The 17,871-nt window shown below is 35.5% G+C and overlaps 1 pseudogene; it reads right to left on the bottom strand.

Annotated features, from left to right (window-relative positions):
• The window catches only part of LOC120190048, a 29,934-nt pseudogene that overhangs the window by 1,164 nt on the left and 10,899 nt on the right, over positions 1-17,871 (bottom strand).

Raw genomic sequence — 17,871 nt, forward strand, 5'->3', positions numbered from 1 at the left:
TTATAGTAAAAATAAAATTAAAAACCTAATTCATAATTAATCAAAATTATAGGGATTAAATATGCTATTTCTTTATTCTATAATTTTAGTGACTAAAATAACTTATCTAAAATTCGGATATTAGAATAAAATAAATTAAAAATATAAACTAGGGATTAAAATATTATTAAATTAAGGGATTAATTCTGTTATTTATCCTAAATATATTATTTTAACAAAAAGGACTAAAATAAATAAAATTAAAATTTCGAGATCAATTAAAAGTATTATGAATTCGATTTAGTGACTAGAATGTAAAGTTTACAAGTTGGAATGGCTTCGGACGGGGTTTAACTATTATCTAATTACACGCATAGTCCTTCCCGAAACGACGTCGTTCGGGAAGGACTATATAATGTCCAAAACGGCTGGCCCGAAGGGCCAGCCTTCATTTCAAATTTTTTTTTCTCTCTCAAGCAGAGAGAGAGCCGAATTCTCTCTGGCCTCTCTCTAGCTTCCCTCATCGGAGGGAAGCCGGTCACCGGACGGCAACCGTCTGCCGCCGTGACCATCACCGCCGGCCACCGCATCCGTGGCAGGAAAATTTATTTTTTACAACGTTAAATAGATCGGAACGTCCTAAGGGCGTTTCCGGTGTTCTTTTTCCTTAAAAAGCTCCTAATCGGAGCAAATCTACAAAAGTACCTTCGGTTTTTCGAAGGTTTTGGTGAGATCCGGTGGTCAGGGCTTCCTCGATAGTTTCTCTCTTCTTTTTCTTTTTTTCTGTTTCTTTGCTGCTGAGATCGTTGGTAGTAGTTTTTTTTTATCATGTTTCTGTTTTTATCTCCTCTCCGTGTATTTTCTGTCTCTTTGTCTCTGTCTCGTTTGGTTTTTTTGCAGGTTGGGTGATGGCTTTATAGCCATCACCGTGCTCATCTCGGACCGGTCCGAAGGATAGAGTTCGGTGAGTCACGGACTTCCAGTGGGACTCACCATTTGGGAAATACGTGTGCGGCTACGGCCGATCTTCTGGTGCCTCGGTTGGGACGGGCGCGGTGAAGACGGCAAGAACAGCAGCGGCGGGGCGCGTGGCCCTAGGGTATCATACCTAGGGTTTCCATCTGGAGGTTCTTGGACCGTTGGATCATGCCAGATCCAACGGTCAATCTGAGGCGGCTGGGTAGAGGCGGCTAGGGATTAGGGTTAGGAAACCCTAACTGAAACCCTAAATGTTTTGGGTTTCAGTTTGGTTTGGGCTGGTTGACGGGCTTGTAATTTTTATTAATAATATTAGTAATAATAATAATATTAGTAATTATTATAAGATAATATTTAATAAAATAATAATATATTTATAAATAAAATAAATTAATATGGGTAAAAAATTAGTATCTTCAGCTGCCCTCTTTGCTCATTTGTGTTAACAAGAATAGGGCAAAGATGAAAAGATAATAAATTTTTTTATCCATTTGGCTTCACTTGATCATATGGAGATATTGGAGATATTGAATAAATTCTTCTCTTTCTTTCAAATGAGTTCTTCTCATTATGAACTTTCCACTGGGGATGATGTTGACCTCTTTCTTTTTGTGATAGAGTCATTCAAAAGGTTGAATAAGCTCTTGATGAGTTCTTCTCATTATGAACTTCTTCATCCTTCTTTCGATGAGTTCTTCTCATTATGAACTCTTTCTGGCAAGGCTGATCCATCAATTGATGAATTCATGTAAAAGGTTGAACAAGTTCTTCTCATTATGAACTTCTTCTTCCTTCTTCAGATGAGTTCTTCTCATTATGAACTTTCTCTGGAAAAGCTGATCCATCAAGTGATGAATTCATGCAAAAGGTTGAACAAATTCTTCTCATTATGAACTTCTTCTTCCTTCTTCAGATGAGTTCTTCTCTTTATGAACTTTCTCTGGAAAAGCTGATCCATCAAGTGATGGATTTGAGCAAAAGGTTGAACAAGCTCTTCTCATTATGACTTTTCTTCCTTCTTCAGATGAGTTCTTCTCTTTATGAACTTTCTCTAGAAAAGCTGATCCATCAAGTGATGGATTTGAGCAAAAGGTTGAACAAGCTCTTCTCATTATGAACTTTTTCTTCCTTCTTCAGATGAGTTCTTCTCTTTATGAACTTTCTCTGGAAAAGCTGATCCATCAAGTGATGGATTTGAGCAAAAGGTTGAACAAGCTCTTCTCATTATGAACTTTTTCTTCCTTCTTCAGATGAGTTCTTCTCTTTATGAACTTTCTCTGGAAAAGCTGATCCATCAAGTGATGGATTTGAGCAAAAGGTTGAACAAGCTCTTCTCATTATGAACTTTTTCTTCCTTCTTCCGATGAGTTCTTCTCATTATGAACTTTCTCTGGAAATGTCAATCCATCAATTGATGAATTTAGGTAACAGGTTGAACAAGTTCTTCTCATTATGAACTTCTTATTCCTTCTTCAGATGAGTTCTTCTCATTATGAACTTTCTCTGGAAAAGCTGATCCATCAAATGATAGATTTGAATGTTTGCTAAAATCTTTGAAATTCCCGTTAAAAATTCAACATAGATGAAAATGAATGAAAATGCACCTATTTTTGCAAACACCTAAATATGATGCATGAATGTTAAGTTATTTGATTTCAGATTGGTGAATTGAGTATTTCTTCAATTGTAAAAACCCAATAGATCTTTCTTCTTCAAATCAGAGAATCTATCATCTTTGACAAATGTAGATGTAGATATAATGTCACAAAACCTCTTGAGAATAAAACTCAATAGTATAGGCTCTTGAAAAGCTTGCATTCAGGCAACATGTTGATTCTGATAACAACTCATCTGATTATGAAGTGACCTTTTCAGATGATTTCACAGATATCGATAGTTCTTTTAATATCGAGAAATCTTGAATTCTGATTCTGATGATGAGAATAAACTGTTATACTTGACAAAAATGAGATTCTCAGAGGCTGAAACTTCAATAGCCCTGGAGAAATGTGGTCCAGATTCATCAATTGCAAAATTGATAGATTTTATATGTGCTACTCAAATGACTAAAGATGCTGACACATTTCTTCCAGTAAGATGGGAAGCCATTATGTGATGATCCCAATTACGAGAAAAGGCGAAACCTGGGCTATGATTTTTTTGGAAATGAATAAGCAAAAGAAGCTTGAAAAGAAGCTTCTTAATGAAGACGATCATGCAGTTCATCTTTTAATTCCAATGATTGGTTCTGTAGTTACTACCAAACCAGATCAGATAACTCAAAGAACACTTCCAGAAGATGCTATTGAGTCTCCTTATTTCTACTATGAGCAAATTCATCTTCCAAATTCAATGATTGGTTCTGCCAAACCAGATCAGATAACTCAAAGAACACTTCCAGAAGATGCTATTAGCAAATTCATCTTCCAAATTCCATGATTGGTTCTGCCAAACCAGATCAGATAACTCAAAGAACACTTCCAGAAGATGCTATGAGCACATTGCTCTTCCAAATTCAATGATTGGTTCTGCCAAACCAGATCAGATAACTCAAAGAACACTTCCAAAAGATGTTATTAGCAAATTCATCTTCCAAATTCAATGATTGGTTCTACCAAACCAGATCAGATAACTCAAAGAACACTTCCAGAAGATGCTATGAGCACATTGCTCTTACAAATTCAATGATTGGTTTTGCCAAACCAGATCAGATAACTCAAAGAACACTTCCAAAAGATGCTATGAGCACATTCATTTGTTCCATTTAATGTTTGGACTGGGATATCACAGTACTTATTCGATGTAAAGCCATATTTTGTAGATTCGAAGCATTTTCATGCTGTTACACTAAAAAAAGCTATATTCATAATTCTGCCAATTAAGAACAGATCTTCTCTTATTCTACTTCCTCCATGTGCTGATACTTTTCCATTGACAAAGAAATGATGGCTTTCTTGGAATTTAAGAACAAAGTTGAACTGTTTACAAACATGTACAGGAAGTGCCAAATTGACAGAAAGGATCTTTAAGGTTCCTGAAGCTTATGACAAAGAGCCACCTTCGAGTGTCCAGAAGTATGTTCTTAATGAGTGCTGAAAATGGAATCTAGTATGGGTTGGAAGGAATAAAGTTGCTCCACTTGAACCTGATGAGGTGGAAATACTTCTAGGTTTCCTTAAAAACCATACACAAGGATCTGTATAGAGACATGTTTCCCAGTGATATCAATGTCTTGTTTCTTTTTGCTGGAATCGGTGCTGCAAAGATCGCCTTCTACTGTCTTATTATATCTTTGAAAACAGAGGTGCAAGAACTGAATGGTGATCGGTTGGAGCAATTGATGAGTAGATTTGGCGGATTCGACCTTGTTGTCAGTAGCATCCCGTGTAATAATCTTGATGTTCATGGCTTTAAGATGGTGATGATTTGCTTACATTGTATTCCATGTATTTAAAAGTATTAACATAAAGTGATATTCAGAAATCTTTAAATTATTTCAAAATTATGTTAATTCATATAAAAGAATAAATTGAATTTTCGAAAACAAATTGAATCTCAAATAAATTGAACTTGAAATAGATAGAATTGTATTCAAAGTTCTGGCAAGCATAAGAATGATAAAAATTCAAATGTCTCAACAAATTATAAGCATAAGTATTTCTAAATTAATCAAGTTGACACAATTTAGAGAAATAATGTAAGCTTTTGTCTGGAAGATCTCAAACGTTGTCGAAATGCTTGTAGATGTGATGTTTCTCCCAAACTGTCAAAATCTTAAGAGAGTTCAATTGCCAGATGCCTAATATCAACCTGCATTTGAGTCGCCTTTTCAGGTTTTCAACTCAAATCCTTCCTTTGGTTACAAGATGCTCTTTGCGGGTTTTCACCTTGACCCCCCTTTTTTTTCTCTTTTTTTTTCTTCTTTTTTTTTCTTTTTTTCTTTTTTTCTTTTTTTTCACTTTTTTCTCTTCAAGCATAATATTTCTTGACAGAATCCGAGTTTATTGGATTTCTCAAAATTTTTCCATCCATTTTTGCTAAGATCAATGCTCCTCCGGAAAAGGCATTTTTTACAACGTATGGCCCTTCCCAATTAGGCATCCATTTCCCACAGAAATCTTTATGTATAGGCAAGATCTTTTTTAATATTAGATCACCCTCTTTGAACTCTCTTGGATGTACTTTTTTGTCATGAGACTTCATCATCCGTTTTTGATACATCTGTCCATGGCAAATAGCTTTCAATCTTTTCTCCTCAATAAGGTTCAATTGATCAAATCTAGCTTGGATCCATTCAGATTCATCCAATTTTATTTCTCTCAATATTCGAAGCGATGGAATCTCAACTTCAATTGGTAAGACTGCTTCCATCCCGTAGACTAAAGAAAAAGGCGTTGCCCCAGTAGATGTTCGAACAGTAGTTCGGTATGCATATAGAGCAAAAGGTAACTTCTCGTGCCAATCTTTGTAAGTTTCCGTAGTCTTTGTAATGATTCTCTTGATGTTCTTATTTGCTGCTTCAACTGCCCCATTCATCTTTGGACGATATGCCACTGAGTTTGCATGTTTGATCTTAAACTGTGCACAAAGTTCGGTCATCATTTTGTTCAGTTCAGAGCATTATCTGTAATGATCCTTTCTGGTAGGCCATACCGGCAAACTATCTCTTTCTTTATGAATTTGCAGACTGTGGATCTCTTAATATTAGTATATGAAGCAGCTTCAACCCATTTGGTAAAATAATCAATTGCCACAAGGATGAAGCAATGTCCATTCGATGCTTTTGGTGTGATTGCTCCAATGACATCTATTCCCCACATAGAAAATGGCCAGGGTGCTGTCATTACATGTAAAGGAGATGGGGGTACATGAATCTTGTCTGCATATATCTGGCATTTATGACATTTCCTTGCATAATCAATGCAATCTGTGTACATGGTAGCCCAATAGTATCCATATCTCATTATTTTTCTAGCCATGGAAAGACCATTTGCATGTGTTCCACATATTCCACTGTGTACTTCTTTAATGATGCTTCGAGCTTCGCTGGTATTTAAACATCTCAATAGCATTTGATCATTGCTTCTTCTATACATAATCTCGCCATCAAGAAAATATCCAGCATCCATTCTTCTCAAGGTTCTTTATCAATTTCCGATGCATTTGGTGGATAACTTGATTTTTGATATATTGCAGATATCATGATACCATGGTTTACCATCTACCTCTTCCTCCACACTATAACAATGTGCAGGAATTTCATAAACTTGCATTTTGATTGGCATCATATCAACTTTCTTAGTTGCCTGAAACATAGCAGCTAATGTAGCCAAAGCATCTGTCATTTGATTTTCTTCTCGAGGGAGATAATTGAAGTTAACTCTCTCAAATTCTTTCACTAATTCGAGGGTAAAATTTCGATATCCCACAATTTGGGATCTTTGTTTTCCCATTCTCCTCGTAATTGATACACTAACGATGAATCTCCATATATTTTGAGACATTTGATTTTTCTTTCTATAGCTGCTTTTATCCCATGACACAAGCTTCATATTCCGCCATGTTATTGGCAAAAGAACTCCAGTCTACTTGTAAGGGATAATAAATATTTTCTGGAGAAATTAACACTGCCCCGATTCCTCGTCCCAAAGCATTAGATGCTCCGTCAAAGTAAAGCTTCCAAAATGCAGATGTATCATTTGTTCTAACTTCTTCATTCATGGATATGCACAACAAATCTTCATCGGGAAAATTAAAGTTCAAAGGCTGATAATCATTTGATACACGACTGGCCAGAAATCAGCTATTACACTTCCTTTTATTGCTTTTTGGTTGACATATACAATATCAAACTCAGATAATAACATCTGTCATCTAGCCATTCGCCTGTCAAAGCTGGTGATTCCATTAAGAATTTCAAAGGATCAATTTTTAATATCAACCAAGTAGTATGGTATAACATATTGTCTGAGTCTTCGAGTAGTCCACACCAAAGCACAACAAATTTTTGTATTGGTGATATCGAATTTCACAATCGGTAAATTTCTTGCTCAGATAATAAATAGCTTTTTCTTTTCTTCTAGATTCATCATGTTGTCCTAGTACACATCCCATCGAATTTTCGAAGACCGTCAAGTAGAGAATTAATGGTCTATCAGGCATTGGTGATACTAAAATGGGGCATTGGATAAATATTCTTAATAATATCCAAAGTTTCTTGACATTCTTCATTCCAGACTTCAGGATTGTTCTTTCGAAGTAATTTGAACACTGGATCACATTGTCAGTTAATTGAGAATGAACTAAGATATATAATTCAATCTTCCCAAAAAGCCTCGAACTTCTTTTTTGTATGGGTGGTGGAAGATCTTGAATTGCTTTTACTTTATCTGGATCAATCTCGATTCCTTTTTGCTAACCACAAATCCCAAAAGTTTCCCGAAGTTACCCCAAAAGTGCATTTAGCGGGTTGAGCTTTAATTGATACTTCCTCAATCTCTGGAAAAGCTTTCTCAGATTTTGAATATGTTCTTCAGTTCGGATTTGGCAATCATGTCATCCACGTATACTTCAATCTCTCTGTGCATCATGTCATGAAACAAGTTACCATGGCTCTTGATATGTTGCCCCTGCATTTTCAATCCAAATGGCATCACTTTATAACAGAATATGCCCCACATGGTTATAAATGTTTTTTTTCCATGTCTTCAGGATTCATTTTTATCTGATTATATCCTGAAAAGCCATCCATAAATGAAAACCATGCGTGCCCTGCAGTATTGTCCACCAATGTGTCCATGTGGGGTAATGGAAAACTATCTTTCGGACTAGCTTTGTTGAGATCTCTGTAATCCACACACATTCGAACTTTTCCATTTTTCTTTGGTACGGGAACAATGTTGGCTACCCATTCTAGGTATTTAGCTGCCTGGAGGAAACCTGCATTGATCTGTTTCATCACTTCCTCTTTGATCTGCAACAACATTTCTGGCCTCATTCGTCTGAGCTTTTGTTGGACGATTTATATTCTGGATTGATTGGAAGCTTGTGTATCACTATATCTGTGCTTAAACCGGCATATCTTGATAAGACCAGGCAAGATATCTTTGAACTCTTGAAGGATTTATCAATTCTTGTTTTTATCTGGATTGTCAGAGTAGTACCAATTTTCACCTCTTTCATTTCTTCATCTGTTCCCAATTCACAGTCTCAATCTCTTCTTTGTGGGTAGAATTTGTTTGTCTTCTTTTTCTACCAATCTTAATAGTTCAGTAGGAACATCACATTCCAGTTCATCCTCACACCCATTGATTTCTTCCAGACATATAGGCTGCTCTAAATTTATCACTGGATTAAATTTAGGAATAAACATGCTATTAACATGGTGACACCTGCAAATTTAAGTCGGACATATTCCGAAAGAATATAGTAAATTTATGAAATAAATAATGTAAAATGTAAGAAAATGTAATAATGATTGCCATCTGAAAATTTTAAAGAAATTTCTTATATTTAACATAATTCCTTTACAAGATAACAAAAAGTTTTCATATTTTTTATCTAACATAAAGATAGTTCTGAATATTACTCTGCGTTAATTTAAAAACTATAGGAAGATCTTCAGTGGTCTAATTGTTGAGTGTTTCTCTCCAGGAAAACATGGGCGAATCATATCCAAGTATTTGCCAGTCTTGTTGTCATTCATGACCATGTTGATAAATAATCCATTCATAGCTTCTTCAACTATGTCTTGATCTTTCGTCACTTTTCTTTCTTTAAAGGCTTCAACAGCTGCTGTTCTACATTAATTGTTCCCCTGATCTGAAGTGGTCTTCAACTGTGGAAAAAACATGTTCCCAAATGATTTCTTTCCCTTTCAACCTTGCCTTTCTGTCTTCACATTTCTTTTCATCTCTTTGTTCTTTTGCTGAAAATTGGGCTTAAATCCAAGCCCAAACGATCCTTCTTCATCTGTATATTGACAGGAACTGAAATCCCTGAAGATTCTTTCCTAAACCTTTCCCAGCTTTAGCTCCGATGCCTAAAGTTTGTCGTACCGTCATCTTGGTGCAATCAGACAATCTGGGATATGGAATTTTGCTTCCTTCTGCAATAAGGTTGCATTTACAAATTCAAGAGCTCGGAAAGAGCATTCAAGAGCATCATCATTGGTGTCGATATATGGAACTCACTTGTTACCGACGCAATGATTCTTCTTCAGCTCCTACGCATATTAGTTGCCATCAACAACAATTTCAATTTCTGATGTAATGAAGAAGGAACGGCTCCTGCTGAATGAATCCATGGCCTCCCTAATAGACAATTATATGTAGGGTGGATGTCCATCACCACAAAGTCAATATTGTACACGACTGGTCCAATTAACAACGGTATTTCCATTTCCCAAGCACTTCTTTTTGAGTACCATCAAATGCTCGCACTACATTCTGATAACTCTTCATGTGTGATTGATCCACAGCATTCTTTGAAGTGTGACTAAGGCATTAAGTTGAGAGCGATCCATTGTCAATCAATACTCCTGGCAACACATGACCATGACAATGTGTCGTGATGTTCAAAGCTTTTACTGACCCCATTCCGCCTTCTGGTATTTCATCATCTGTGAATGTTATGTAATTGTCAACAACTATATGTCCCACAATTCTGTCAAGTTTATGAGGGATATATCTTCAGGATAAATGTTTGATTGAGAATTTTCATCAAAGCATTTCTATGTGCTTCTGAATTCATCAATAGATCAAGAATAGAAATTCTCGCTTGTTGTTTGTGTAGTTGTTCAACCACACTATACTCACTATGTTTCAAGAATTCCAAAAATTCTTGAGCTTGTTTTTCTGTCACAGGCTCTTTGAATGCTGGAGGGGATTCATCATCAAATACCTTCTGAGGTATTTCCATGGCTTTTCCTTTTGCTTTCACTTGTTCTGAAGCATTGGATGTTTCGGAGAGTAGCATCTCCCACTTCTTGTAAGAACCGACTTCGCTTATTGCTTCAGACGTCGATGTTGTACCAAACTCTGTATTTTTCTCTTCTGTTTTTTCTAGAGAAACATATCCTCCTACCATTGAACATTGGTAGTAATTCCAAGGTACCCTGCAGGTATCTTTGTATGGAAATGGTAGAGGAGTGATAACTACTTTCGGCTTTATTGGTGCGAAATTACCGTAGATGATTTCACATTAATGATTACAGGATCATTTATTCTTTGACTAGGTTAGAAATCTCTGATGAGCAAATATCATCTTCTTTTTTCCCTGGTTCTTCTTCAAAGAATTCTATTTCTCTGTTGTTCATCAATTTTTGCACCAAATCCCTAAATTCAGGACATAGTTGGATTTTATGCCCTTTCTCCTGATGATTTCACATAATTCTTGCCTTCATTCTGCTTTGGCCTGAATTGTTGTGGAATTATACCGGCTAAAGAGAGTTGTTGGAATACCAAACAAACGGATTTAATTTCAGAAATGTCAGTTTTTGCTTCTTTCTGTTCTCTTCCTGAATTGCATTCACGTTTTTATCTCCATGATTTGGCAATGGATTATTGATGCAGATGGTGTATTGAATTCCAACTTCCCAGTGTTGATCAAATTTTGAACACCCTTTGAATGCAAACAGTTTTCAATAGAATGACCCGTGATTCCTTCATGATAAACACAGTGTGCCTTTGTATCATACCAAGGAGGGAATGGTGGTTGCATGGGAACCAAAGGATATGGCCATATGACATCTTCTTTTAACAGCGAATCATAGATCTCAGCATATGGTACTGGTAAGGTGTAAAACAACCTTTCATTTTCCTTTCGAGATCCTCTGGACTCTGCTCGATTAGTGTTTGTTTCTTCTTTCTTAACCCTTGGCTGGGTTATTGTAACACTTTTCCGATGATCCTTGTTGTAAGAATTTGCATTGTTGACTTCATTCTCTTTTTTCCGTACATAAGTCTTTTGGAACTAGACCCCTCTTTGATTCAGTGATTTAAATAAGGATTTCAATGTATGGACAAATATTACTGTGGCCTCTTTTTCTGACAAAGGTGGTTGAACTTGGGCTGCTGTGTCACGCCATCTCTGAGCATACTGTCTGAACGTTTCGTTATTCTTTTCTCCAAATTTTGGAGAGTCCATCTATCAGGGACCATGTCTGTTATGGCGGTATTGCTCTAGGAATGCTTTAGCCAGATCTTTCCAAGATCTAATGTTGGCTTTGGTCAATTGAGTATACCATTTTAAAGCCGGTCCTGTCAAACTATCCTGAAAACAGTGAATTAACAATTTCTGTCCTTCACATATCCTGCAATTCTTCGACAAAACATAGTAATGTGGGATGAAGGGCATGTAGTACCGTCATATTTATAAAATTCGGGAGCTTTGAACTTGATAGGGAGGATTAAGTCTGGAACCAAACTCAACTCACTAGCGTCAAACCCATAGAATGATTCAGTTATTTCCACAGATTTCATTCGTTTTCTAAGCTCTTGATCTGTCTGGTCAATTCTTCATTTACTTTTTGTTTCTCATTCAGCTCATTCAAATCTGGGATTAAATGCTCAGTATTAAGATCCCCTATTTTCACATCTGATATAAGCGGATTTTTGCTTGAAGATGCAGGATCCACTTGTTGATTTTCATGTGATTTGGCTTCTTGTAATGCAGATGTACGAGCATTGATTTGTATAGGTGTAGTAACAGAGTGATAAATTGGTTCTGGTGGAAAACCTAGAGGATATATGGGTTCTTGGTCGAAGATACAGGATTTTCATGCATTTTCCATGATAGCCTACCTTTTAAACATGTCCTCTATTTTCTGCATCATGCTGTCTTGTGAATTTGCAATATTGGCTTCAATTTTCTCCAGCTTCATTCTCATTTCTGCTTGTTCTTTATTATGCTGTTCCTCAATACGTTGTATTTTATCCTCCATAATTCTCTTAGTAGCTTGTCTAGTACCGTAGTGATGTTGTATTTCTCTTTTGGCCAGAATAATTGCGATTGAAAAATCTTTTAATATTATTTTTTTCCAAATTTTAATTAATGAATTTTATCTTAATAAGTAAAATAATAAAATTATTCATAAAGAAAATTATGAAATGAATGATGAATGTATGCAAAATGTATGTATGCAAAAAGGTATTGATCCCAAAAAGTTAACTGTCATAGAACAACTTTCATCGGCATACAAAAGTTTCTTTATAATAGTTCATAACTACAGATAAGGCGTAGCTTTCCTATTAAGCTCTATAATTTCTTTCATTAACCATGACACCTTCTTTCCGCACTTAGAAACTGGATCAACGTGATGCTCAATTATTTTGGCTTCAACAGCTAGTTCCCCACATATGTAGCAACTTCGCTCATTGAACCATGGCCTCGAACACCATATTACTTCTTTCTTCACTTCTTTCACATAGAAAATCAGTTGACTTTTGCCATTGTTCATTCGTTCCTTCAAGAGTTTGCTTAACTCAGTGATTCTGACTTGACAATTGTGCAGAATTTTTCAAGATCTCTAATGCGTCTTCGCAGTGAAGCATTTCCTCATTACTTTCTTTGAGGTCATTAGGTCCTAGACGAACCTTTTCTTGAAACAATGATTCTTCAAGTTGCAAAATGTAAGCATTAACTCTGAGTTTTATTTCTAGACTGATCCAGATCTTCTTCAAGTTTGTTCGTGCTTCTTGCGTTATTTGATTAAGCTTCTGGATTTGAACATCCTTGTTTCTGCATCTTTGCATCCAATTTTAGCCACTTCCTGCTCTACTCAAGTCTGGTGTTGAAATTTTCCTTTCAAGCTCCCATTTTCTTTTTCAATATTGGATTCTTCCATCTTTTGGCCTCTGACTTCAAGTTCGGCAATCAACTGGTTCATTTCAGATTCAAACCTTGAACATGATATTTTTCTCACCTTCAAATTTATCAAAGATGTCATTCTTCATCTCTTCTAAATCTTTGGCTCGATCCCTTTCTCTTCGCATTTCATTCATGATCTCACGGTGTTCAGCCTTGTGTTTTATAATTCGCTCTCTTCTGTCGACCTCAAAATCTTCCTTTTTTGCTTTCCTTCTCAAGGCTTTTGAGTAGACGGCTATTCTTTCCTTTCAGATCTTCAACTCGACTTTCTCGATGTTCAACTCTCTAGTCATCTGTACCGTTGATTGGCTTGGTCTGATGCTTTCCGGGATTATATAACTCCTGGTAATTTTTCTGTAATGCTCTGATTCATCATCAACTTTTTCTTTATCTTTTCTCAACATTGCACATTGTGATGAATGAAAGTCAATGTCAACCCAACATAGCTTTATCTTGTCTCATTTGCTCTAATTCTTTCGACCAGCTCTTTCTGCTTTAAACTAGTCTCAGGATTTCAATCTCTGATGGAACCACCTTAATGCGATCTTCCATAGAGATATCCTCTTTTTGATTGTAGAGGAGTATTTCATTTTCCTGACAGATCTCCATTCTTCATAATCAGGAGTTAGCATTTCTTTTGCTGCTTTAGCTCAGATACAAAAAGTTGTTTTCCAAGCTGTAACGGCTTCCATGATATTCTTTTATAATTTTTGCTATGGAATGCGAACTCAGATGACTGTAATCCAGCAGTGACAGGTACAAATGGCGACCTTCATATGTCTATAACCAGAAGTGGTGCATATCCAATTCCTCCCCATAATCGAGCAGCATTATCCAATTGTAATCACCACATCTGTAAAAGAATTCCCTTTGGATTGCACGGGGCTCGCCAAACAATGTCATTGCTTTGCAGATTTCGAAAGGCATTAATCCACATATCTTTAATTTCTTTCGGCCATTCCTGCTCCAGAAATTCTTTTAATGGTGAGTAATCCGTATTAAAGCTTCGGTATGAAATCTTTTCTGTCCTCCAGAAAGACTACGGACCCAAACATATAACAACTGGGTACACCCTGAGAATCGTCCACCTCCTAGCTTTCTACAAGCATTTAACGATCTGAAGGTCTCTGCTAGAATTGCAGAAGCAGGATTAATCTTTTTCGGTAGCTGTTCAAACAAATCTACCACTGCAGCTTCAACATATCCAATACTTTTGGGAAGATTACCATACCATACATACCAGAGCAAATAAATCGAATCGTACTTTAATATCTGGATGGCTCTGAATAAGTTCTTAATGTTGGTCCAAGCAATGCCTTCGCTTTCGCCTTTTTGTTTTGTACGGGATGCACCCATTCTTCTCGTACACCGGCAATCTTTGCTAATTTAACTCGAAAGGGTTGAGTTTTAATTGACTTTAAATAGATTCGATTCTCTAAAACCCCATCTATATGTAGCAAAGTTGTGTACTCTTCAATAGTAGGGACCAAATCCTCTTTATTGAGAGTGAAGCAATTGTACCCTGGATTCCAGAATTGAACTAGGGCTCTGAGTAATTCATCATCAACTTCGACATAGAGCAAATATGGGATGTCTCCGTAAGTCTGATAAAACTGCAATTTTTTGTTTAAATCCCAACTTTCCCAAATACTTCGCAAATCTTGCATATCATTTCTTTTTAGCGAAACTGGAGCATAACTGGCCAAGTCGGATACATATCATCCTGGACTGTCTCCTTCTTGTCTTTGTAAGTCAGCCCACTGTCTTACTTCTGAGTTTAGAATTACTTGATTTGAACCTTTTTTATCCATAGATGAAGGCTTTCCAATGAGACAATTAATACAAGGATCAATGCCTTTTATCCTGTATGATGCTATGCAAACAGAAAAATAAAGAACACACAAAAAGAAAATAAATTAGTTTACATAATAAAGAAAATTAATAATAACATTTACCTAAATTTTTATTTAAACATGCTTTTCTAAATTTAAATAATTTAAATATACATGTAATTTAATCAGTAAAAAAAATAAACTAGAAAGTTAGAATTCATTTCTCCTGTGTGTACACCTATTTTAGACAAAATTTCGGCATGACTTCAGATTGGAAGAGTTTCTAAGGTTTTTTATATGCAGGGTTTCAGATCTAAGAATAAAAGGTACCCGAATTGTCCTTGTTAGTGCCCCCTTGGGCTATCAAACCCTCAATCCTAGTCCATTACAGACTTAAATGGATCGAGTTCAATTCGAGGGGATACATTTCTCTATGACTAACACGGAGAATAAATTCTCACGAAGACATAGAGCATATGAACCCGAAAGTTACTTGCTAGGTCTGACACGGAGAATAAATTCTCACGAAGACGTCGCTTTCACTCCTCTTAAAAGGGACAACTCAATTATAGAGCTTATGTTATGCAATGCAGTGTTGTGTGTGAGGAGAAATGTTCAAACCTTTGACAGAAAAAAAATAACGAAATAAAATACTTACAAGTAAAATGAAACATATAAATATATGAAATAATAAGTAAATATAAAAATTTTGAAAAGAAAGAATTAAAAAAAATATATGAACTTTAATTTTAATAATAGAGACAATTTATAATTGATTTTAAAGTTTGACCGTCCCTAGCGGAGTCGCCAAGCTGTCGTAACCGGTTTTCATCCGGGCACGAAAAATTTATTTACTTGACGGGAAAATTGATGAATAAATGGTTTTTTGAAAAATAATTTGGGAGTCGCATCGGCCTTTTGGGTCAGGTAGGTCGAATACCTAAAAATTATTTTTTAAAAGAGTTTTAAGAAAACACCAATTAAAAATGAACTGATCTGCGTTTATAACCAAAAATTCGTTTTTTAATAATAAAAAGGGAATCGTGGTCGATTACATTTAGGGAAGGATTAGCACCCCTACAACGCCCAAAATTGGTACTTTTTAATTATAAATGTCTCTATTAAAAATATTAAAAATTTAAAATATATTTAATTTATAATCTATTATTTCAAAACTTTAAAAAAATATTTATTTAAAAAAAATATCAGAAAAGGACTTCTAGGTGCCTTAAGACAGCTTTTTCTTGATATTGATTAATTACATAAAATTAAATAATAATTTTTTTTATAATATTTAATTTTAAATACCAGAATAGACATCCAGTTGTATTAAGACTGTCCTTTTCTTCGATTTAAAAAATAAATATTAAAATAATTTATTGAAATAAATATTTATTTATATATATTATGACTATATAATAAAAATATTTAAATATATAAATAAGTAAAATAAAAATAAAATACAATGGAACTATATATTTAAAAGCAATAAAATAAATGAAAACATTTAAAATAAATGACTAAATTATAGTAAAAATAAAATTAAAAACCTAATTCATAATTAATCAAAATTATAGGGATTAAACATGCTATTTATTCTATAATTTTAGTGACTAAAATAAACTTATCTAAATTTGGATATTAGAATAAAATAAATTAAAAATATAAATAGGGATTATTAAAATATTATTAAAATTAAGGGATTAATTCTGTTATTTATCCTAAATATATTATTTTAACAAAAAGGACTAAAATAAATAAAATTAAAATTTCGAGATCAAATTAAAAGTATTATGAATTCGATTTAGTGACTAGAATGTAAAGTTACAAGTTGGAATGGCTTCGGAGGGGTTTAACTATTATCTAATTACACGCATAGTCCTTCCCGAAACGACGTCGTTCGGGAAGGACTATATAATGTCCAAAACGGCTGGCCCGAAGGGCCAGCCTTCATTTCAATTTTTTTTTCTCTCTCAAGCAGAGAGAGAGCCAGAATTCTCTCTGGCCTCTCTATTCCCTCATCGGAGGGAAGCGGTCACCGGACGGCAACGTCTGCCGCCGTGACCATCACCGCCGGCCACCGCAGGTGGCCGGAAAATTTATTTTTACACGTTAAATAGATCGGAACGTCCTAAGGGCGTTTCCGGTGTTCTTTTTCCTTAAAAAGCTCCTAATCAGAGCAAATTTATAGCCATCACCGGTGTCATCTCGGACCGGTCCGAAGGATAGAGTTCGGTGAGTCACCGGACTTCCAGTGGTGACTCACCATTTGGAAATACGTGTGCGGCTACGGCCGATCTTCTGGTGCCTTCGGTTGGGACGTGGCAGCGGTGAAGACGCAAGAACAGCGCGGCGGCCGCGTGGCCCTAGGGTATCATACCTAGGGTTTCCATCTGGAGGTTCTTGGACCGTTGGATCATGCCAGATCCAACGGTCAATGAGGCGGCTGGGTAGGCGCTAGGGATTAGGGTTAGGAAACCCTAACTGAAACCCTAAATGTTTGGGTTTCAGTTTGGTTTGGGCTGGTTGACTTGTAATTTTTTATTAATAATATTAGTAATAAATAATAATATTAGTAATTATAATTATAAGAATAATATTTAATAATAATAATAATAATAATTTTTATAATAATAATAAATAAATTAATATGGGTAAAAAAATTAGTATCTTCAACATAGCTTAGAAGATCTTCTACATTATCACCTTTATGAAAAGCACTGTTCTTCTGACCACTTAAGATTTCCAAGACCAGTACACCAAAACTAAAAACATCCGATTTAACTGAAAACTGACCGTGCATTGCGTATTCTGGTGCCATGTATCCGCTGCAGTTGGATACCAGAAACATTAGTTTTCCTTGTGAAAGAAAAAGTAGACATGATTTCACAGTTTTACAAGATTCAGATACTTGCTATGTTCCCACAATTTTACTAGTAGCACCATGAGTTTGATCAACTGCACACAATCTTGCCATCCCGAAATCTGCAATTTTAGGATTCATCTCTGCATCTAATATATGTTAGCTTTGAGATCATGATGAATAATTCTTAATCGAGAATCTTCGTGTAGGTAGAGAAGTCCTCGAGCAATGCCTCCGATGATTTTGTATCGTCTTTCCCTGTCCAAATATGCGCGCTTAACCGGATCTGCATCACCGCAAGTGTATACATTTCAGCACGGATGTTGGTAATTTGGTTTCGTAATATACGCT

Source organism: Hibiscus syriacus, unplaced genomic scaffold (assembly GCF_006381635.1).
Source record: "Hibiscus syriacus cultivar Baekdansim isolate YM2019G1 unplaced genomic scaffold, ASM638163v2 tig00004072_pilon, whole genome shotgun sequence".
NCBI classification, from domain to species: Eukaryota; Viridiplantae; Streptophyta; class Magnoliopsida; order Malvales; family Malvaceae; genus Hibiscus; species Hibiscus syriacus.